The 23408-nt window shown below is 48.0% G+C and overlaps 1 protein-coding gene across 1 annotated transcript in view; it reads left to right on the forward strand.

Moving 5' to 3' along the window:
- The window catches only part of OLFML2A (olfactomedin like 2A), a 374838-nt gene that overhangs the window by 27071 nt on the left and 324359 nt on the right, over window positions 1-23408 (forward strand). The window lies entirely within an intron of this gene.

A 23408-nucleotide genomic window follows, 5' to 3' on the forward strand; every position in this document is an offset into this window, starting at 1 on the left:
AGGAAAAACTACTAAAGGAGGATGTTCCACATTATTTAGCAGAGCACTATTTTCAAGCAATAAGGGGAAGAAAAAAGATCTCTCTGCTGCCTAAAAGAGTGAAATAGTTCAATGCCTTAGACGAGGTATGAATACATTAGATATTTCACGAAAACGTAAGCATTATCATCGCACTATTAAGATATTTATGGCTGATTCAGAGCACAGACGGGTTCTGTGCAGATAAGGGCGCATTGAGGAAAATTTCTGCCAGATCCATGCATCGGATCAAGATAGCGGCTGCTAAAACACCATTACATAGAAGCAAACAGATATTTGAAGCTGCTGGTGCCTCTGGAGTCCCATGGACATCAAGGTGCAGAGTCCTCGAGAGTCTTGCAACGGTGCATAAACCTTATATTCAGCCACCACTAACCAAGGCTCACAAGCAGAAATTGGGGATAAAAATACATGAAGACCAATTTTCAAACAGTCCTGTTCACTGATGAGTGCCGTGCAACCCTGGATAGTCCAGATGGATGGAGTAATAGATGGTTGGTGGACGGCCACCCTGTTCCAACAAGGCTGCGACATCAGCAAGGTGGTGGTGGAGTCATGTTTTGGGCCGAAATCATGGAAAGACAGCTGGTCACCCGCATTTAGGGTCCCAGAAGGTGTAAAGATGACCTCTGCAAAGTATGTGAAGTTCCTGACTGACCACTTCCTTCCCTGGTACAGAAGGAAGAACTGTGCTTTCATAAATAATAAAATAAATCTTCATGCATGACAATGCACCATCTCATGCTGCAAAGAATACCTCTGCATCAATGGCTGCTATGGGGATAAAAGGAGAGAAAGTCATGGTGTGGTCTCCATCCTCCTCTGACCTCAATTCTATTGAGAACCTTTGGAGCATCCTCAAGCAAAAGATCTATGAGGGTGGGAGACAGTTTACATCCAAACAGCAGCTCTGGGAGGCTATTCAGACATCTTGGAAACAAATTCAAGCAGAAACTGTCCAACAACCAGGAGTATTGCTAGGTCTGCAAAAGATCTGGGGCTAGAACAAATAGCAGCAGTTGCCATCCTTTTTGCAGGCACGGGGGGGGGGGGGGGGGAATAGGGCATGCCGTTGGTAAGCAATTTTTCCATGGGCAAAGGCTGGTGTTGGTGTTTCAAAAACTGATACCCAACATGTCACGCTTCAAAATTGCGCCCGCTCATGGAATGGAGATAAACTTTTACCCTCCATAGGCGACATTTAAAAAATTCTACAGGTTGCATGTTTTAAGCTGCAGAGAAGGTGTAGGGCTAGAATTATTGCTCTCGCTGTACTGATCGCTGTGATACCTAACATGTGTGGTTTGAACAGCATTTTCATATGCGTTTGTTCTGCACACAAGCTCGTCGGGACGGGGCACGTTCCACAAAATATATATATTATTTTATTATTTATTTTACCTTTTATTTGTTATTTTTACACTGTTTAAAAAAAAAAAATGTAAACATCTCTTGTAATAGAAAAAAGCATGACAAGACCTCTTAAATATGAGATCTGGGGTCAAAAAGATGCAATAGAAAAAAAAATATTGTAATTTAAAAAAATTCTTTAAATAAAATGGCCCTTTAAGAGCTGTGGGCGGAAGTGACGTTTTGACAAGCAAACGTGTTTTGAAACTTATTGTGCATAATAATTTAGAACAGTAGATTGTACGTTTTTTTATGTTGAAAAAACCTGTTATCATTAGGAGGTTTGTTCAATAAAATTTGAATTGTACTCTTAATAGTTGATAACATGAGAATGAGAATTATGCTGACTGTTGTTTACATCAATTATTTAGGTAAATTAGGAAAACATCATTGGTATAATAATGTGTAACAAGGGGTAGTTCAACCAAAAAAAATACAATCCCATATACACAATCCTTCACCCACAGTTGATCCAGAGGAAGGTGAAAAACCCCAGCAGAGCATGATCCAAGTTTCTACAGCAGGGGAAAAAATTCCTTCCTAATCCCGAGAGGCAATCTGATTTTCTCTGGATCAAATTTACCTATAAATGTTAGTACCCAGTTATATTATGTACATTTTGGAAAGAATCCAGGCCTTTTTTAAAGCAATCTACTAAGCTTGCCAGAACCGCCTCTGGAGGGAGTCTATTCCACATTTTCAACAGCTCTTACTGTGAAGAAACCTTTCCGTATTTGGAGATGAAATCTTTTTTCCTCTAGATGTAAAGAGTGCCCCCTTGTCCTGTGTGATGAGCTTAAAGTGAATAACTCAACACCAAGTTCACTATATGGACCACATACTGTATGTATTTGTACATGTTGATCATATCCCTCCTTAATATCCTCTTCTCAAGAGGGAATAGATTCAGTTCCTCTAATCTTTCCTCATAGCTGATCTCTTCCATGCCTATCAGTTTGGTCACCCTTGTCTGCACTTTCTCTAGTTCCTGATATCCTTTTTGGAGACTGTTGCTTAAAACTGAACTGCATATTCCAGATGAGGGCTTACTAATGATTTGTACAGGGGAAAAATGAAAGGGGCCAGATGCATGAATAGGGGGGTGGCCATGGATAGGGGGGGCGGGCACCCATGCACCCTTAATGAATAGGATAATAGGATTAAGATAATAAAACCTTCTGCCTTTACAACCAATTTATCCCTGAATTTCAGGAATTATATAGTTACTATACTGTGTATTACATCATATTTTTGCATATCAATCTAATTTGAAATAAGGGTGTAAGTCCCCTGTCAATCAAATCTCAAAAAAGCACTGTGACAAGTTATCATCACCATATCAATAATCTGAAAGTGCCAAAGATGTGTAAACAGAAAGTCCAAATAACGTCCTAATAAAGTGCATAAATTCCCATCAGGACATCCACCAAAACTCTTTAAGGATCACCAATTGTGCATGGGAAACACCTCCCCCTTCAGGAAGAAACGCACCGGACCCTTATGCCATTCATTCTCATGACTTACATAAAGCTCTTGTGTATAGTTACCCCTCATTCCTCCATCCGGGTCAATCATTAACATATCATATAAGAAAAAGAAAGAAACAGCCTTCGATGGTGTAGTAGAATAATCAACGCACTCTTTTATTATTTAAAATAGCAATCGCAAAGTTAAAACAATATAAGCTCATCTCATCCTAGAAGTAGTGTCAGGCAATGGTGACTAGTGCTCGTCTCACCACATTCGGAGCCTATGGCCTCATCCAGCGTGTCACTTCCGGTTCCTTGCTCGGACATCACATCCAGTTGCCACATAACCATGCCCTGACACGTCTCTCTTTCTGACTTTATCACAGGGGCTGGCTGCAAGGCACAACAACCAGATCTATATACTAGAGCTGCACGATTAATCGCTAAGAATTGAAATCAAAACAGCATGTCACAATCTTTCTAACAAGTGCAGAGAGTTCTTTCAGCTGGAAAAAAATATAATATAAAAAAAAAAGATAATATAGATCCTGGTAGTCTGACCATCGAGGATAAGCAGGCCCTAGCTACGCGCTGGGTCGGCCACGATATGCCTCGTCTGATCCAGGGGCGGCTGGTGAGCTATATGCTCCGGGGCACACATATGACTGGGCTACTGCTGTCTGAGTCACAGTGTGCCGTGGCCGGCAGCCACCCCGAACTGCTCAGGTGATGGGTCTGTCTGTGGAATGCGTCCAGCAGTCCCTGCAGGATGGGTAAGTATGGTTCCACCTGTCTCGGCAGGATGGAGCAGCTGGTCATTCCCTGGGAGGTTGACTAGGGGGGCTCTCACTCCCTTTCTTCTCTACTTGTCCCTTCTCTCCTCCCCATGCTATGGGCCGCTGTGTGACTGGGCACATGGGGGTGCGGTGCATGTACCTGGCCGGGGGTCCTTGGGGGGGGATTCTGGGTTCTGGCAGGGAGCTGTGCTGAGTGTTGGGGGTCCGCTCACCCACTTCCCTGTTTCTGGGCCATGGTGGGGTGTTTGTGCTGTGTTTGACATGTGGGGAGGCCACTGTGTGCTCCGCGGCCATTTTCCTGGGGCCGTGCCCATTTTTTTGTAGCCACAGACAGTTTTTTGCCTTTCAGACATTTTCTGGTAGTTTGGCGGCCATTTTCTTGGCGCCCTTAGATGTTCTTGCTGAGACAGCCAGTGGCCTTTTTCTAGTAGCCTCAGGTAGTTTTGCCTATAGTGCTGGGTGCTTGCTTCCTTCTAGAACAGCACACTTTTCACACAGACACCTCGTGGATGAGACAGGGGAGATCGGACAGCAGCAGCACAGCACAGTACCTGGGTCAGGGTGGTGAGTCCTGTGGGGGAGCCCCTCAGTCTGTGGCAGCTAGGAGGGTGGACATTTTGTGTGACTTGCCTTAGGTCCCTAAGTGGTGACAGGCGAGTGTGGATCAGCATGGCGTCGGAAGCTGGCACTTCTTCCCCAGACATTCCTGTTATTGCAACTGGTTCCCCTGCACCTGCAGTGCCTATGGACGCTCTGTCGTCAGTCCTGGAGTCCTTTGTTGCCAGGGTGGAAGCAGCATGCAGGCACAAGGGGAGTAAAAAACGCCCCCTCCCCCCACCATCTTCTGGGGAAAGCTCTGATTCAGACTCCGGCCCCGCTGTGACAGGCGGTCCCTTTTCTGACGTATATCAGAGGATGCGGACCAGGACCATTCGGACAGTGAGGATGACTCCGGGTCAGTGCAGAAAAAGGTGCTTGTAGGAGCTTTTATTAAAGCGGTGCGGGTTACCCTAAAAAATGGAGGATACAGCGGGGGCATCTACAGAGGTGTCGGTCCCTTTTGGGTCCCACAAGCCAGCCTGCACGGCTAAGGTATTTCCTTACCCAACTTATTTTGATAAGTTTATTTACAAGGAGTTGGGAAAACCGCAGCTGGCCTTTTCAGTCCCGAAATGCATGGCAGTTTGTTACCCCTTTGAGGAGAGTTTCCTGAAGAAATGGACATCTCCTCCAATAGTTGACCTCCCGGTATCCAGGTTAAATAACGTAACCATGATTCCAGTGGAAAGGACTCCTGCTTTCAAGGACCCTGCCGACAGAAGGGCCGAACCAGTTGCCCGGTTCGTGTTTACGGTGGTGGGGTCAGCATTGCGGCCAGTGATAGCCACGGCCCTGGTGTCACAGACGCTTACTGAATGGGCAAAATTGGTGCACCGTGAGTTGGAGAAGCTACGTCGCCTGGTTTGGCTGAAATGCTGGTCTGTGGACCAGGCATCTAAGAAAGCACTAGCAGACTTGCCCTTCCAGGGAGAGAGGCTATTTGGTGCCTCGCTGGATGACATTATTAAGAATGTTACTGGGGGTAAGAGTACGTTGCTCCCACAGTCCAGAAAAGGGAAGGAGCCACACAGTAGGCAAGGACCCTCCTTTTCCGCTCAGAAGCGGATTTTACGTCTGCCTGGGTCGGCAGGTGAGAGTTCCCAGCCCGACAAGGTGCCCTTGGTTTTGCAAGCCAAACAAGCCTGCGAGCAAATCTGTTACCGCATGAAGGTTTGCCCCCGCCCGACTCTCGGGTGGAGGGTTGCCTTTGGGAGTTTGCAGCCCGGTGGACCTCCCTACTTTCTGACCAGTGGGTCTGCAAACTGGTTTCATCAGGATACAAGATAGTTTCTTTCTTGTCTGCCAAACAGATTTTTTCCCTCCAACCTTCATCTTCTTCCAGCTTGTCGGGAAACCCTGTTTGGGGCAGTAGAGGGCCTGCTGTTGCGTGGGGTGATAGTACCTGTACCGACGTTGGAAAGGTTTCAGGGATTCTACTCCAATCTGTTTGTAGTCCCAAAGAAGGAAGGGTACTGTACAGTCCTGGACCTCAAGGCCCTCAACAGCTTTGTGAAGGTACAAAGGTTCAGGATGGAATCAGTTTGCTCAGTGGTCACTGCACTCTATCAGGGGATTTTTCTGGCTTCCCTGGACATCAAGGACGCATACTTGCATGTCCTCATATGCATCAAGCATCAGAGGTTTCTGTGATTTGTGGTCGGGGACGAGCACTACCAATTTGTAGCTCTCCCTTTTTTTTCCTAGCGTCGGCACCGAGGGTCTTCACCAAGGTGCCTGCCCCAATTTTGGCTTTGCTAAGGCAGCGAGGGATCGCAATCATGGTTTACCTGGATGACCTCCTTCTGAGAGCAGCTACTGCCTCAGAATTAAGGGAATATGTGGCAATCACTATGCAAACTCTTCAGGAGTTTGGTTGGGTACTGAACCTACAGAAGTCAGTGTTGGTGCCCACTCAACGCCTAGAGTACCTGGGCCTGCTTCTGGACTCCTCAGAGGAGAGTGTCTTTCTCCCTTCGGACAAGCTGCAGACTCTTTAAGCTGCAGTGAAGTTGTTGGTGTCCCGCAGGTGTCGTCACTGCATTTTTGCATGCGAGTCCTGGGTTTCATGGTAGTCACTTTTGAGTTGGTACCGTATGCTCGATTGCACACTCGAGTCTTGCAAAAGGAGATCCTGTCCAAATGGGACAAATCTCCATTGTCTCTGGATTGTCAAATTTGGGTGAGCCAGCTCGTCAGGGATTCCCTGCTCTGGTGGCTGAGGTTGCTGACCCTTCGGTCCGGGAAGTCGTTCCTTCCTCTTCATTGGACGGTGATCACAATGGATGCCAGCCTGACCGGTTGGGGGGGAGTTTGGGACATACAGTCAGCCCAGGGTCACTGGACCCTGAAAGAATCCCGCCTGCCGATCAACATGCTGGAACTTTGGGCAATCAGGCGGTCCTTTGCCTAAGGTGGGGCACGCCAGATGTGGATATCCTGGCTTCTTGTCTTAATCAGAAGGTACAGAGGTTTGTGGTCAGGTCAAAGGATCCCTGGGTGGACGAGGCAGATGCATTGGTGGCTCCATGGTGGCATTATCGGCTGATTTATGCCTTTCCCCCACTCAAACTTCTACCACCTCTGCTTCGCAGAGTGGAGGCCGAGAGGATTCCGGTAATTCCGATTGCCCTAGATTGGCCTCGGTGTCCGTGGTACGCCAACATAGTACAAATGGTGGTGGATGTTCCTTGGCAACTGCCGATGAGAGAGGACCGTCTGTCGCAAGGTCTAATACTTCATCTAATACTTCATCCTGCTTTACCGTCACTGGCTTTAATGGCTTTAATGGCATGGCTGTTAAAAACACAGGTGGTAAGGGACCGAGGTCTGTCGGATTCAGTAATATCCACTATGCTGGGGGCATGGAAGTCATCTTCTTGGAAGATTTATCATCGTACGTGGAAGGCCTACATCTCCATGTGTGAGGAGATGGGGTCGCGTCCGCGCACATACTCGATTTCCATGATCTAGATGTTTTTGCAGCGAGGAGTGGATCACAAACTTGCATTAAGCACCATCAAGGGGCAGATATCAGCTTTGGCAGTCTTTTTTCAGTGACCCTTGGCGACTCATTCATTGGTGAGTACATTTGTTCAGGGGGTTCGACATGTGGCCCCTCCGTTACGACCACTGCTACATCCGTGGGATTTGAATCTGGTGCTCTCGGTGCTTCAGAAACCGCTGTTTGAAAACATTAGGGAGATCCACTTATTCATACTCTCTCAGAAAGTAGTCTTTCTAGTGGCTATTACATCTGCCAGGAGGGTTTTTGAGTTGGCGGCCTTGTCTTGCAAGTCTCCCTCCACAAGGATAAAGCAGTGCTGCGTCCGCAGCCTTTGTTTCTGCCAAAGGTCGCTTTGGCCTTTCATCTAAATGAGGACATTGTGCTTCCGTCCTTGTGTCCTTGGCCGTCACACCACAAAGAGGTGGCTTTGCACTTCTAGGACGTGGTCCGGCTCTGCGGGTGTGTGTTTCTGTCTGCTACGGCTCCTTTTCGGAGGTAGGACTTGCTGTTTGTATCGGTGGCTGGTCTGAAGAAGGGACTGGCGGTCTCATCGGCCCCCATTTCTTGGTGGATCAGACAGATTGTGTTTAAGGCTTATGCCATAAGGGGATGGGCACCTCCCTTTCTGTCATGGCACATTCCAGGGCAATTGGTGCCTCTTGGGCTTTCCAACATCAAGCGTCCGTTTCCCAGGTGTATAAGGTGGCGACCTGGTCGTCCGTTCACACTTTCACCAAATTTTACAAGGTTGATGTGAGCGCATCTACGGATGCTTGCTTCGGCCGCAAGGTTTTGCAGGCGGCTATTTAAGGTTTCAACTCCTCCATTGAGGAGCTCTGGCTGTTATGGGTGGAGTTATTTTCTTGCTGTTCCCACCCCTCGTTTCTTTGACACTGCTTGGGGACATCCCTAAGGTCAAGATGAAGATGCTGTGTCCGTCAATGAACAAAAGAGAAAATAGGATTTTGTACTCACCGTAAAATCCTTTTCTCTGAAGTTCATTGATGGACACAGCACCCACCTATTTATAAACTATTTATGTTTGTACTGCTTTTGACGAACTGAGCTGCTGGATGCAGTGTGAGAGGTTATAGCTGGTAGGACCGCCCCCTGGCAAGTGTTGCTGTTTTTAACACTTTCTGCCTAGTCCTCTCCTAAAGGGGCGATAAAACCCTAAGGTCAAGCTGAAGATGCTGTGTCAGTCAACAAACTTCTGAGAAAATTATTTTACGGTGAGTACAAAAATCCTATTTTTCGTTTTTTTATCAAAGGAAAGAACTCCGGCGTCTAGATGAAGGAAGTTTAACCATTTAAAGACCAAACTTTTTCTGACATTTGTTGCTTACAATTACAAATCTTTATTTTCTGCTAGAAAATTACTTGGAACACCCGAACATGATATTTTTTATTTAGCAGAGACCCTAGAGAATAAAATGGTGGCCGTTGCAATATGTTATGCCACACCATATTTGCGCAGTGGTTTTTTAAACGGACTTTAAAAAAAATACACTTTAAAAAAAAAAAAAAAAACTGTCAAGTTAGCCTAATTTTTTTGTATAATGTAAAAATAAATAAATACAGCGCTAGAAAAACACAAAAATTACAAAAAAGCTGCAACAAAAATCATTATGGTACAAGAGTAGTATAAAAATAAGTTGCGCTAAAAGTAAACTATCATGCTTAAATTGACACAAAATAAGAATAACAAATATTGTAATGTTGATCATTCAAACAAAGGTCCATATGCACAATTAAAATCAAACGGTGATAAGTGCACAAATTAATTTATGTATGAAGAGATGAATATAGATGAACAGCAAAGTTCTCTAGGGTTGTGTATTCCAATGTCCATCACCATTCACTGAGGATAAGGTTTGAATGAAAAGAGGAGGACGGAACCCAATAAGAAGAAAGAAACTCTTATAGGTGGGAACCCTTGCCAGAACAGGTGGACACCCTTAAGAGCAGAGTCAAACACACAGGCAGATTGAGCCCTCTGCGGGGACAGGAATATCTTTGGATGCCTCCGAACCCTCTGTGTTTTCAATGATAAACAATGATCGCTTCAGCGAGATGCGGAAAAAGCCCAGCAGATAGACACTTCTATCTGTAAAGAAATACACTCGGGGCCGGAAGCCAAAAATGAAAAGAAACAAAGGGACTCTCCTCTGCTGCCACTTCCAGCAATGTCTCTTCTCTACTTCCCTAACATTTGTGAAAGAAGATGTTACACCGCGAGAATCGTGATCTTTATTCTAAGCAAAAAAAAATATGTGATTCTCATTTTAGCCAGAATCGTGCAGCTCTACTATATACCTTCCTCCACCAAGTTATTAACCCTCACTACTCCAATGCTTGACTTTGCACCTGCAGGTATACAACACAGGAAGAATCATACCAGACCGTCAAGATATATCCATCTGTGTAATTAACCCATGTCATGCCAGTGCCACTGTAAGAGGGGGATTCTTCCCAATGACAACAAATGTAAGGAACATTCTTACCAGTGACCATCACACCAATATACAGTAAGTTGTATTAATTATTAGCAGGGGTTCCCTGATAGTGATGGCCGAACGGTTCGCCCGGCGGTCGTTTCGCGGCGAATTTCCGACATTCGCGGTCCGCACGTTCGAACGCCTTTTTCCGTCGTTCGCCGCGGCGGACTTACGTGTTTAATGTATACAAGAACTTTAACCTTTGGTGACACGTTTATCATGTGATACAGGACAGCCAATTGAGACATGACAGCACATGGACACTTGTACATTCCCCCTAACCTATAAATACACCCGATCCGGTGGCCATTTTACATTCTTTCTTCTGTTAAGATAGGGACAGGTTCCTGTGTGGAGTAGGGAGAGATAAACCACTAGCTATTTGGTACACAAAAGTTCTTTTCAGGACTGGTATAGGTGTTAGGTGTTGATAGGTTTGCTGTGCTGCTGATTCTTGCAGCAGCCTGAGTGTCTTTTGTTAGTTTAGAGAAAGGGAAAGGACGGTGTATGCTACAGGGACAGCCAGATTAGTCTTTCATCATCATCATCATCATCATCATCATTAGCTGTTACTATCAAGGTCCACAAAAGAGCTGTTCCAGTAACCACTAATCGTTCTCTTTTTTTGCCAATTTGTATAGGGACAGGAAGGAAGCAGTGTTGTCAGGCAGTGAGGGTAATTTTAAAGACTTGCTGTTATTATTAGTTCCACAAAGGTTCTTTTCAGGACTGGTATCAGTGGTACAGTAATAGGCTTGTACATGTATAATATTCTTTCTTCCAAATATAGAAAGGATATTATACTTGACTGCTGCCCTTCTGCTGCAGTCTGCTAAACATTCACAACTCACTTGTTCCACAAAAGTTCTTATAAGGACTGGTAACTTGGTATAGGGTGCTACGGTACATAGGCTTGAGTGCGGTACAGTCTGCTGTTCTGTAAGGACCGCTATCGGTCCACAATAGATAGGGTTGACGTGCACCACTGCTGACCGCTGCCCTATACTGCAGCAGTCCTTCAGCGGTATAGGGACTGACGTACAGTCTGCTAATCACTAACACACAACCTGCTTGTTCCACAAAAGTTCTTATAAGGACTGGTAACTTGGTATAGGGTGCTACGGTACATAGGCTTGAGTGCGGTACAGTCTGCTGTTCTGTAAGGACCGCTATCGGTCCACAATAGATAGGGTTGACGTGCACCACTGCTGACCGCTGCCCTATACTGCAGCAGTCCTTCAGCGGTATAGGGACTGACGTACAGTCTGCTAAACACTAATACACAACCTGCTTGGTCCACAAAAGTTCTTATAAGGACTGGTAACTTGGTATAGGGTGCTACGGTACATAGGCTTGAGTGCGGTACAGTCTGCTGTTCTGTAAGGACCGCTATCGGTCCACAATAGATAGGGTTGACGTGCACCACTGCTGACCGCTGCCCTATACTGCAGCAGTCCTTCAGCGGTATAGGGACTGACGTACAGTCTGCTAAACACTAATACACAACCTGCTTGGTCCACAAAAGTTCTTATAAGGACTGGTAACTTGGTATAGGGTGCTACGGTACATAGGCTTGAGTGCGGTACAGTCTGCTGTTCTGTAAGGACCGCTATCGGTCCACAATAGATAGGGTTGACGTGCACCACTGCTGACCGCTCACCTATACTGCAGCAGTCCTTCAGCGGTATAGGGACTGACGTACAGTCTGCTAATCACTAACACACAACCTGCTTGTTCCACAAAAGTTCTTATAAGGACTGGTAACTTGGTATAGGGTGCTACGGTACATAGGCTTGAGTGCGGTACAGTCTGCTGTTCTGTAAGGACCGCTATCGGTCCACAATAGATAGGGTTGACGTGCACCACTGCTGACCGCTGCCCTATACTGCAGCAGTCCTTCAGCGGTATAGGGACTGACGTACAGTCTGCTAAACACTAACACACAACCTGCTTGGTCCACAAAAGTTCTTATAAGGACTGGTAACTTGGTATAGGGTGCTACGGTACATAGGCTTGAGTGCGGTACAGTCTGCTGTTCTGTAAGGACCGCTATCGGTCCACAATAGATAGGGTTGACGTGCACCACTGCTGACCGCTGCCCTATACTGCAGCAGTCCTTCAGCGGTATAGGGACTGACGTACAGTCTGCTAAACACTAATACACAACCTGCTTGGTCCACAAAAGTTCTTATAAGGACTGGTAACTTGGTATAGGGTGCTACGGTACATAGGCTTGAGTGCGGTACAGTCTGCTGTTCTGTAAGGACCGCTATCGGTCCACAATAGATAGGGTTGACGTGCACCACTGCTGACCGCTCACCTATACTGCAGCAGTCCTTCAGCGGTATAGGGACTGACGTACAGTCTGCTAATCACTAACACACAACCTGCTTGTTCCACAAAAGTTCTTATAAGGACTGGTAACTTGGTATAGGGTGCTACGGTACATAGGCTTGAGTGCGGTACAGTCTGCTGTTCTGTAAGGACCGCTATCGGTCCACAATAGATAGGGTTGACGTGCACCACTGCTGACCGCTGCCCTATACTGCAGCAGTCCTTCAGCGGTATAGGGACTGACGTACAGTCTGCTAAACACTAATACACAACCTGCTTGGTCCACAAAAGTTCTTATAAGGACTGGTAACTTGGTATAGGGTGCTACGGTACATAGGCTTGAGTGCGGTACAGTCTGCTGTTCTGTAAGGACCGCTATCGGTCCACAATAGATAGGGTTGACGTGCACCACTGCTGACCGCTGCCCTATACTGCAGCAGTCCTTCAGCGGTATAGGGACTGACGTACAGTCTGCTAAACACTAATACACAACCTGCTTGGTCCACAAAAGTTCTTATAAGGACTGGTAACTTGGTATAGGGTGCTACGGTACATAGGCTTGAGTGCGGTACAGTCTGCTGTTCTGTAAGGACCGCTATCGGTCCACAATAGATAGGGTTGACGTGCACCACTGCTGACCGCTGCCCTATACTGCAGCAGTCCTTCAGCGGTATAGGGACTGACGTACAGTCTGCTAAACACTAATACACAACCTGCTTGGTCCACAAAAGTTCTTATAAGGACTGGTAACTTGGTATAGGGTGCTACGGTACATAGGCTTGAGTGCGGTACAGTCTGCTGTTCTGTAAGGACCGCTATCGGTCCACAATAGATAGGGTTGACGTGCACCACTGCTGACCGCTCACCTATACTGCAGCAGTCCTTCAGCGGTATAGGGACTGACGTACAGTCTGCTAATCACTAACACACAACCTGCTTGTTCCACAAAAGTTCTTATAAGGACTGGTAACTTGGTATAGGGTGCTACGGTACATAGGCTTGAGTGCGGTACAGTCTGCTGTTCTGTAAGGACCGCTATCGGTCCACAATAGATAGGGTTGACGTGCACCACTGCTGACCGCTGCCCTATACTGCAGCAGTCCTTCAGCGGTATAGGGACTGACGTACAGTCTGCTAATCACTAACACACAACCTGCTTGTTCCACAAAAGTTCTTATAAGGACTGGTAACTTGGTATAGGGTGCTACGGTACATAGGCTTGAGTGCGGTACAGTCTGCTGTTCTGTAAGGACCGCTATCGGTCCACAATAGATAGGGTTGACGTGCACCACTGCTGACCGCTGCCCTATACTGCAGCAGTCCTTCAGCGGTATAGGGACTGACGTACAGTCTGCTAAACACTAATACACAACCTGCTTGGTCCACAAAAGTTCTTATAAGGACTGGTAACTTGGTATAGGGTGCTACGGTACATAGGCTTGAGTGCGGTACAGTCTGCTGTTCTGTAAGGACCGCTATCGGTCCACAATAGATAGGGTTGACGTGCACCACTGCTGACCGCTCACCTATACTGCAGCAGTCCTTCAGCGGTATAGGGACTGACGTACAGTCTGCTAATCACTAACACACAACCTGCTTGTTCCACAAAAGTTCTTATAAGGACTGGTAACTTGGTATAGGGTGCTACGGTACATAGGCTTGAGTGCGGTACAGTCTGCTGTTCTGTAAGGACCGCTATCGGTCCACAATAGATAGGGTTGACGTGCACCACTGCTGACCGCTCACCTATACTGCAGCAGTCCTTCAGCGGTATAGGGACTGACGTACAGTCTGCTAATCACTAACACACAACCTGCTTGTTCCACAAAAGTTCTTATAAGGACTGGTAACTTGGTATAGGGTGCTACGGTACATAGGCTTGAGTGCGGTACAGTCTGCTGTTCTGTAAGGACCGCTATCGGTCCACAATAGATAGGGTTGACGTGCACCACTGCTGACCGCTGCCCTATACTGCAGCAGTCCTTCAGCGGTATAGGGACTGACGTACAGTCTGCTAAACACTAATACACAACCTGCTTGGTCCACAAAAGTTCTTATAAGGACTGGTAACTTGGTATAGGGTGCTACGGTACATAGGCTTGAGTGCGGTACAGTCTGCTGTTCTGTAAGGACCGCTATCGGTCCACAATAGATAGGGTTGACGTGCACCACTGCTGACCGCTGCCCTATACTGCAGCAGTCCTTCAGCGGTATAGGGACTGACGTACAGTCTGCTAAACACTAATACACAACCTGCTTGGTCCACAAAAGTTCTTATAAGGACTGGTAACTTGGTATAGGGTGCTACGGTACATAGGCTTGAGTGCGGTACAGTCTGCTGTTCTGTAAGGACCGCTATAGGTCCACAATAGATAGGGTTGACGTGCACCACTGCTGACCGCTCACCTATACTGCAGCAGTCCTTCAGCGGTATAGGGACTAAGAGTTTTGTCACAGGGTCATTTAAAAAATGACATGCAGAGGAAGAGGCAGGCCCTTCCGCAGGGGTGGTAGGGGTAGGGCAGGAGCAACAGGCTTGAGCCAAAGTGGGAAGTTGCAGAAGGTGCGTTCAATTACTTTAAAGGATGCACCAGACTTGGTTGAGTGGCTCGCTCAGCCTTACTCTTCTGCACCCTCCTCATCCTCTCGATCTGCACCCTCTTCTTCACTCTCTGCTATGTGCACCCCCAAAGACACTACCACCAACAACACGACCACCACCACCACCACCACATACCTTCCGCTTGAGTCACTGGAATTATTTTCCGATCCATATCAAGAGGACATTTCTGATGCGCAGCCACTCTTGGTATTGGATCAGGAAGAGGAGGTAGCAACAAGCGCTACTCAGCAGTCTGACGCCAGTACCCAGATCAGCCCAAGGAGGAGGTTGGTCCCCGGTGTTGCTGCCTACTCTACTTATAGCGGTGGGGAAGGTGACGTTGATGATGACGTGTCTAGTGATGTCACGTGGGTGCCCACAAGAGAGGAAGAGGAGGGGAGTTCAGAGGGAGATATGGACCAGCAGATAGGGAGGAGAAGCAGCAATGACTTACATTGCACAGCAGGGACAAAGCAGACTGCAAATGTATCAGGAGCGAGTCATCGACCATGTACGGTCACATCTGGCGCTCCCAGGACACCGGCACATGGCTCCGCAGTGTGGGCTTTTTTTAACGTGTCCGCTGCTGACAATAGCGTTGCCATCTGCAATCTTTGCAGTCAACGCGTTAGTCGCGGTAAGCCCAATACTCACCTAGGGACGACCGCCTTAAGAAGGCACATGAGCAGCCATCACCGAGCCCAGTGGGAGCAACGGAACACACAAAGCCACACTGCAGGCTCTCACCGTCCAGCCTCGTCTTCTACTTCTCCTTCTCCTCTCTCCTCACAATTGTCCTCCACTCCACCTTCCATCACGCCAAGCTCACATTTTTCTGCAAAAAGGCAGGCTTCCGTGGGCCTAATGTTTGAGCGTAAAAAAATGATGACGCCGGATAACCCTCTTGCCCAACGGTTGGCGGCTGGCTTGTCAGAACTCATAGCCCGCCAACTACTGCCATATAAACTGGTGGACTCGGAGGCCTTTCGCAAATTTGTGGCCATTGGAACACCACAATGGAAGGTCCCAGGAAGGAAGTATTTCTCAGAGAAGGGCATCCCAGAGCTATATGGCCATGTTCAGCGGCAAGTGAATGTATCTCTGGCACACAGTGTCGGTGCCAAGATACATCTGACCACAGACACGTGGTCTAGCAAACACGGGCAGGGAAGGTATATCAGTTTTACTGCCCACTGGGTGAACCTTCTGACGGCCGTCAAGCATGTAACCCGTGGCACCCGTGTAGATTTGGTTTTACCGCCACGGATTGCATGCAGGCCTGACTCTTCTTCTCCTCCTCCTACTCCATCCTCCTCCCTCTCCTCCTCAGCTGCCTCCTCCTTTTCCGCTGCTAGCGTCTCTTCCACTGCACCGCCCAAGCTCCCCAGAACCTATTCCACATGCCAGGTGAGACGTTGCCATGCCGTGCTGCGTCTGTTGTGCCTGGAAGCAAAGAGCCACACTGGCCCGGCACTCCTTTCAGCTTTGCGTTCACAGGCAGATGAGTGGCTAACACCGCTCAATTTGACAGTTGGTAAAGTGGTGTGTGACAACGGTGCCAATCTGCTTAGCGCATTGAAACAGGGCAAAATCACGCACGTGCCGTGCATGGCACACGTCTTAAACTTGGTCGTGCAGCGATTCCTTGTCAAATACCCTGGGGTCCAGGACATCTTGCGGCAGGCAAGGAAAATCTCGGCCCATTTCAGAAGATCTTACACGGCCATGGCTCGCCTTGCTGACATTCAGCGGCGACACCATCTGCCGGTCAGACGTCTTATTTGCGATTGCCCGACGCGATGGAACTCAACCTTCTATATGCTTGATAGGCTGCTCCAGCAGAAACGTGCAGTTAACGTCTACCTGTATGAACTCTGCGAAAGAAACGGTTCTGGGGAGCTGGGTTTTTTTTCACCGCGCCAGTGGCTGCTCATGCGCGACACATGCAGACTTCTGCGGCCATTTGAGGAGATCACCAAACTGGTCAGTCGCAGCCATGGCGCCATCAGTGACATGGTACCTTATGCCTTCTTTCTGGAGCGTGCATTGCGTCGTGTCATTGATCAGGCTGTGGAGGAGCAGGAGCGGGAAGATGAGGAAGTCGCAATGCTGGATGAATTCCCAGGGGGGGCTACTCTATCTGAGACAAGTCAACAACAGGAGTCTGATGAGGAGTCAGAGGAGGATGGTGCCGGGGCGGATGAGCAGGAGCAAGAAGAGCATGCTTTAAACCTTTCTGGGATCCCTGTTGTGCGAGGATGGGGAGAGGAGAATGAAGAGGACGACATTATCCTGGATGATGAGCAGGAGCCAGGCCACCACACCGCTTCCACTTTAGTGCAAATGGGGGCCTTCATGCTCCAGTGTTTTAATAGGGACCCCCGTATAAAAAGCATGAGGGTCAAGGACCAGTACTGGGTGGCAACGTACTTAGACCCCCGGTACAAACACAAAATGGCGGAAATGTTACCGCCGTCGCAGAGGGCTGTCAGAATGCAGCACTTCCAGGCCTTGCTTCGAGAAATGCTGCATTCTGCTTTTGCGTGCGCTGGCAGAGGAGCAATTCCCACTCCCAGAGAAGGATTTGCGGGTACCAATCCAACAGCGCCTGCAAGAAGAGGCCGGTTTGAAGATGTGTTGGTGACTTCGGATATGAGGTCATTCTTTCAGCCGACCCATCGACAGGTGTCATCCGGATCCAGCATCAGGGAACGCCTAGACCGTCAGGTGTCCGACTACATTGGGTTAACGGCCGATGTGGACGCTCTGAGGAGTGATGAACCCCTAGACTACTGGGTGGGCAGGCTTGACCTCTGGCCAGAGCTTGCCCAATTTGCAATCGAACTGTTGGCTTGCCCCTCATCCAGTGTCCTGTCCGAAAGGACGTTCAGCGCAGCAGGGGGGATTGTGACCGATAAGCGTACTCGCCTAGCTCACCACAGTGTTAACTACCTCACATTTCTAAAAATGAATGAGGCATGGATCTCGGAGGAATTCAACACATGTGATCAGTAGACCATGTATATGTCTATAAACAATTTTTGGAATCAAGCACACAGACCTTCTTAATTCATTTGGCTCACTTCCCTGACCCAAAAAAGCACACCGTACTATATGCCCCTACCCTCCTCTTTGAAGAGGTTGAGCGGTGTCATATTTCTACTGGGGCTGCTTATTATGAGGGGTTCCCACCATCCCTGTGCTGTGCTGACTTCCTCCTGGGTGTTCTTATTATGAGGGGCTCCCACCATCCCTGTGCTGTGCTGACTTCCTCCTGGGGGTTCTTATTATGAGGGGATCACACCATCCCTGTGCTGTGCTGACTTCCTCCTGGGGCTGCTTACGGTGCTGCTGTCAGCGCTGTATGTCACGGAGCTGCTGTCAGCGCTGTATGTCACGGAGCTGCTGTCAGCGCTGTATGTCACGGAGCTGCTGTCAGCGCTGTATGTCACGGAGCTGCTGTCAGCGCTGTATGTCACGGAGCTGCTGTCAGCGCTGTATGTCACGGAGCTGCTGTCAGCGCTGTATGTCACGGAGCTGCTGTCAGCGCTGTATGTCACGGAGCTGCTGTCAGCGCTGTATGTCACGGAGCTGCTGTCAGCGCTGTATGTCACGGAGCTGCTGTCAGCGCTGTATGTCACGGTGCTGCTGTCAGCGCTGTATGTCACGGAGCTGCTGTCAGCGCTGTATGTCACGGAGCTGCTGTCAGTGCTGTATGTCACGGAGCTGCTGTCAGCGCTGTATGTCACGGAGCTGCTGTCAGCGCTGTATGTCACGGAGCTGCTGTCAGCGCTGTATGTCACGGTGCTGCTGTCAGCGCTGTATGTCACGGAGCTGCTGTCAGCGCTGTATGTCACGGAGCTGCTGTCAGCGCTGTATGTCACGGAGCTGCTGTCAGCGCTGTATGTCACGGAGCTGCTGTCAGCGCTGTATGTCACGGAGCTGCTGTCAGCGCTGTATGTCACGGTGCTGATGTCAGTGCTCTGTATTACGGTGCTGCTGTCAGTGCTCTGTATCTCCTGCACCCTCTTGTTTGCCTACCCTGGTCCCTGACCTTCCCTCTCCTCCATTGCCTTCATTAGCTCCATAGTCCTGAATTGTCAGAACAATTTCCCAAATAAAAAAAAAATGCTTGTAGTTATCGATCCCAAATTCACCTCATACATGTATTATGCTATTGTCCAGGTGGTGGGACTACGTGCTACCCCCTAATAATTACCCCGTGGCCGCAAATTCGACCTAAAGGTTTGCGAAATTCGCCTCCCATTGAAGTCAATGGAGCCCGCGGCGAACGGTCGTTTTCGCGAACGTTTGTGTCCGTTCGCGTTTCGCGTTCGCGAAACGTCCCGTCGGAAGTTCGTCCATCACTATTCCCTGAGACCAGAAAGTTACCTCAAGGGTTCCTGCATGTGAAAAAGGTTGAGAAAGGCCCCTTTCACATGGATCCATTTAGTTCCGCCTGTCAGTTTTTTAGGCGGATCTGAATGGACACTCCATAGTGGTCTATGGAGGGACGGATGTCAGCGGTGACCTGTCCGCTGATATCTGACCCCCTCTGATCCGAAAAACGATTTTTCCATCCGTCTGCAGATTGGACTCTACGGTCCGTCTTCATCCGATCCCCCATAGGGGAGAGCGGTGCTCTGACAGGTCCGTCCCTGCACAGTATGCAGAGACAGACCTGTCATCTTCCTGCTCAGCGGGGATCGACGGAGCGATCCCCTGGTGAGCAAAGCAGGCTCCGTACACGGACACGTCTGTGTGAAGGAGCCAAAGTCTAGTCTAGATAGTACATTTGTGTTTTTTTTTAAATCCTGAAGCTGTTTTGATTGATTTGGATCATGAATGGGATATCAATAGCTGTCCCTTTCATAGACCAAATGCAATGCGCAAGTGGACAAGAGAGTCTGCTTCTATCATTGTCGGAGTGATAGAGTAGCCCTGTGCCTCATTATTCCTTAGCTCTCATCAGTCCTCTGAGAGGAAACAAGTGGATAGCAATATTTTCTTTCATTACATCATTCACGTCTGCTGCAACTGTTCTACACTAGTGTCTGTATTGCTTCCAATGAGATCTCATGTCTATGTAGTCATACATTCTTCATTCCAAAGTGTTATGTGTAAATTGATACTGGAAATCAGCGTATGTCAGGATATATCCATTGAGTAATGAATACATTTTTATTTCTGTAGAGCAGTCATATATATATTAATGTAGTGCTACCTCCGTAGGGGCCACTGGTGAATGTGGTTTGTCTCCCACCCTGCACAACCAGGCACACAAACTTTCAGTCACACAGAATCAAGAAGTAGTCCTTGAAACTTTTTTTTATTAGGGGAATAGAACTTGGATAGGGATAGGGTGCATATGGGATGCCCACTCGATTGAAGAAAATAGGTATGGACTTAACTATATACACTCCAGTATATTCAATATCTTCTCCTCAACCTCCAGCACATACACTTGCTTGCAGACTATCATTCCCAGGACCAGCTAGCACTGATGTGGGGATCTGACACTGACTCTGTCAGACCCAAATCAAATGCCCTTTGCAGGCAGGGACAGATGGCCCCTATGGTGTAGCAAAATGGAAGTCTTTGGTGCTTGCTGTCCTATATGTGGCTACTGCTCTCAGTACCAAATCTTAAGGCACTGCCAGCCCTCCTAGCTGCAGCTGCCCCTTTCGACTGCCCAAGCTACCACAGTCCTACTGACTGGCTCTGCACCCATCCCAGACTGCTGCATCCTAGTCCTCCCAGTCCTCCTGACTGTGTGTCATTTACCAGCCCTCTTGGCTGTTCCTTTTCCTCCTGCAGACTTGCCTCTCGCTGTCTTCTCCTTGCTCCCATTGCCTCCTGGATAGGACACCTCCATGGGTTTTGAGATGGCCCCGTCCTCACCCGAGCCCATGCCTAAGGTCACCCCCCCAGATTGGGAAGTTCCCTACAAGGCCACAACATCCTAACACTCCATCTCCAGCTTCCACCCAAACTCTCTTCTGCAGCTGGGCTGACCCAGAGTATTTGAGGAGGCCTGCCCCTTGCCAATCCAAGTTGGGGATTGGTCAGGGCCCTCGGAATACTCCAGGCATCTCCACCTTATCTCCCCTCCCATCTTTCTAGAAGGTTCCAGTACATTCTAGAAATAGGGGGGAGGTCATAGTGATGCTGCCTGTGAGTCATCCAGCTCTCCCTGTATCTGTGCTCAACCCAAAAAAAGCACACAGGCCTGGCTCCCAGCCAAGCCTGCACAAATTTACACTAAACAAAATTCTCACCTAGCAATGCTAGAGGTTGCTACATTTACATATTTAGAACAAATATTGAACATTTAGAAAAGGGACTTTAAAAGAAAAGGATTTTTTTTTTGTTTTTTTTCCCTATTCATACTTACCTAGGTGGATGCAGCATGCTACACCTGTCCCCCCGCTGCCTCTTCACTGAGAACCGAGCCACCGGACACCGCCAATGGCTCGGTTCTCCCATCTCTCCTGCTCTGCTCCTCCACGCTCATTGGAGCGCTGAGCTGTGGAGGGGAAGGGAGCGCCCATCTCAACATCTCAGCAGCTCACTGAGACTGCCATCAGTCCAGGCACCTGGCAGATCCAGACTTCCTAAATCAGGATTACACATTGCCTAGATTGAACTTGGTGATGTCAGCGGAGACCAGATTTCAGACCACTCTGCACTGAAAACGAGTCACAGGAGCGCAAAACGAATTGCACTCCTTTGACCCTTAGGCGAAGCCCAGCCTAAAAAGCTCAGTCTGGACTTCTCCTTTAAAACAAGCTCTCATACACCTCTCTAGTTACAGGCTTTGTGGAACAATTTGTCTTTAGATCTCAGGCACATGGGAACATTTGTGTAAAATGTATTTCATTTTCCAGGAGAAACAGGTGGTGTGTTTATTTTTTTCTAATAAAAATTGCAGAGCTATTCACTCTGCAAAATTGCCTTTACATGTATTCTGTGTGAATTGCAGACAGAATTGGATGTCACTAGGTTATTTTCTCTCCAGGTTGCATTTTTCATTCAAAGGAATAGTTTGAATTGCTAAATGCAATTTAAATATAGTCCAAAATCAGTGCGCATTTACCCCTTGCAGAAATTCTAGTTGCCATTTTGTTGTGCTAATTAATTCACTTCTGCAATTTCTAAGAACTGACTCAAAGCAAGTATGCAGATAATGAGTTTTAACTTCACTGGTCGTACACATGCCAGCTGGGCTGATTTAGTAAAGGATTTGATAATCTACATTGTAAAAAAAATTGTTTGCATATGCAAGCCCAAGTCCAGGAAAAGATGAAATTTAAAAAATATATTTTGCATCAACTACCTTACCTAGTCTTATTTCCAGACACCTCTTTACTAAAGCCCCGTACACACGAGAGGACTTATGTCCGACAGACCTCCAAAGGAGTTCCGCCGGAGTTCCGACGGAGTTCTGGCGGACTTTTCGACCGAACGGACTTGGACACACACCATCACACCAAACTCCGACGGAGTAGAACGTGATGACGTACGACTGGATTCGAATAAGGAAGTTCATAGCCAGTAGCCAATAGCTGCCCTAGCGTCGGTTTTAGTCCGTCGGAGTAGCATACACACGAGCGGATTTTTCGAAGGGGACCGGGTCCGGCGGAGTTCCGTCGGGAAAATTTGAAGCATGCTTCATTTCTAAAGTCCGTCAGACTTTTGCGAAGCTAAAGTCCGTTGCAGCCCACACACGATCGGATAGTCTGACGGACTCGGTCTGACGGACTTTGGATGTTGAAAAGTCCGCTCGTGTGTACGGGGCTTAAGTCATCCTGCAGTGTAATAGATCAAAATCACGGTTTCATCTATGAGAAAAAAAATAATTTGCTACCCTGGGCACCAGGCATTTTCCCTGCTCATCATTACCTTGGACGCAGAGCCCCTCTGAGCCCCTCTGAGATCTCCTGCCTCTTAGGCCTATGAGAAAGTGAACTGGTCTCTGCAAGTGTCATCTCCACCAACAGGAGATGTTCACACAGTGCAGACAATGATGTGGATAAAAAAAATGTCTTAAGGTTAGCTGGTGAACTAATAAGGGACTATTCCAGATAGGCGACTACCTAGATCACAGGGGAATCTGTCCCTCCTCATACTACACAGGTAGCTTGGAGAGTGCGGAGAGCTACCACCTGCAACAAATTCAGCATTTCCTCCAAACTTTACGTAAAAACAGGTCTGACCTGACAACGCGTACTATCTTCGAGAATAGATGCATGCAGGATTCTGCTCTACGTGGGGGCATCTCGTGCTCTATAAACAGTTCACTGCCCCTCCCACCAGGCTTTCGTATCAGGTGGCATGGTAGAGGGATCTGGAAATTAGCCCTGAGGCAGGGGACTGGATTAAATACAGCGTAAGAATCCACAAAGGCATACTCAATGTAGCACTGAATGAGGCGGATATAAGGCACACGCCAGGTGGTACCTGGTACCAGAACGCCTCTCCACAATGTATCCAGGATCCTTGGCCCTCTGCTTCAGGGGTTGGGGACAGGTGGGTTCTCCACTCCATGTCTGGTGGACGTGCCCCAAGGTTTGTCACTTTTGGTCAGGGTCCACTCCCTTATATTATCGATCACAATGGTGAATATTATTAAAGAAGCCTCAGTAGCCCTCCTAA

Source organism: Lithobates pipiens, unplaced genomic scaffold, assembly GCF_037356315.1.
Source record: "Lithobates pipiens isolate NorthernLeopardFrog02 unplaced genomic scaffold, aLitPip1_a1.2 Scaffold_1, whole genome shotgun sequence".
Lineage (NCBI taxonomy): Eukaryota > Metazoa > Chordata > Amphibia > Anura > Ranidae > Lithobates > Lithobates pipiens.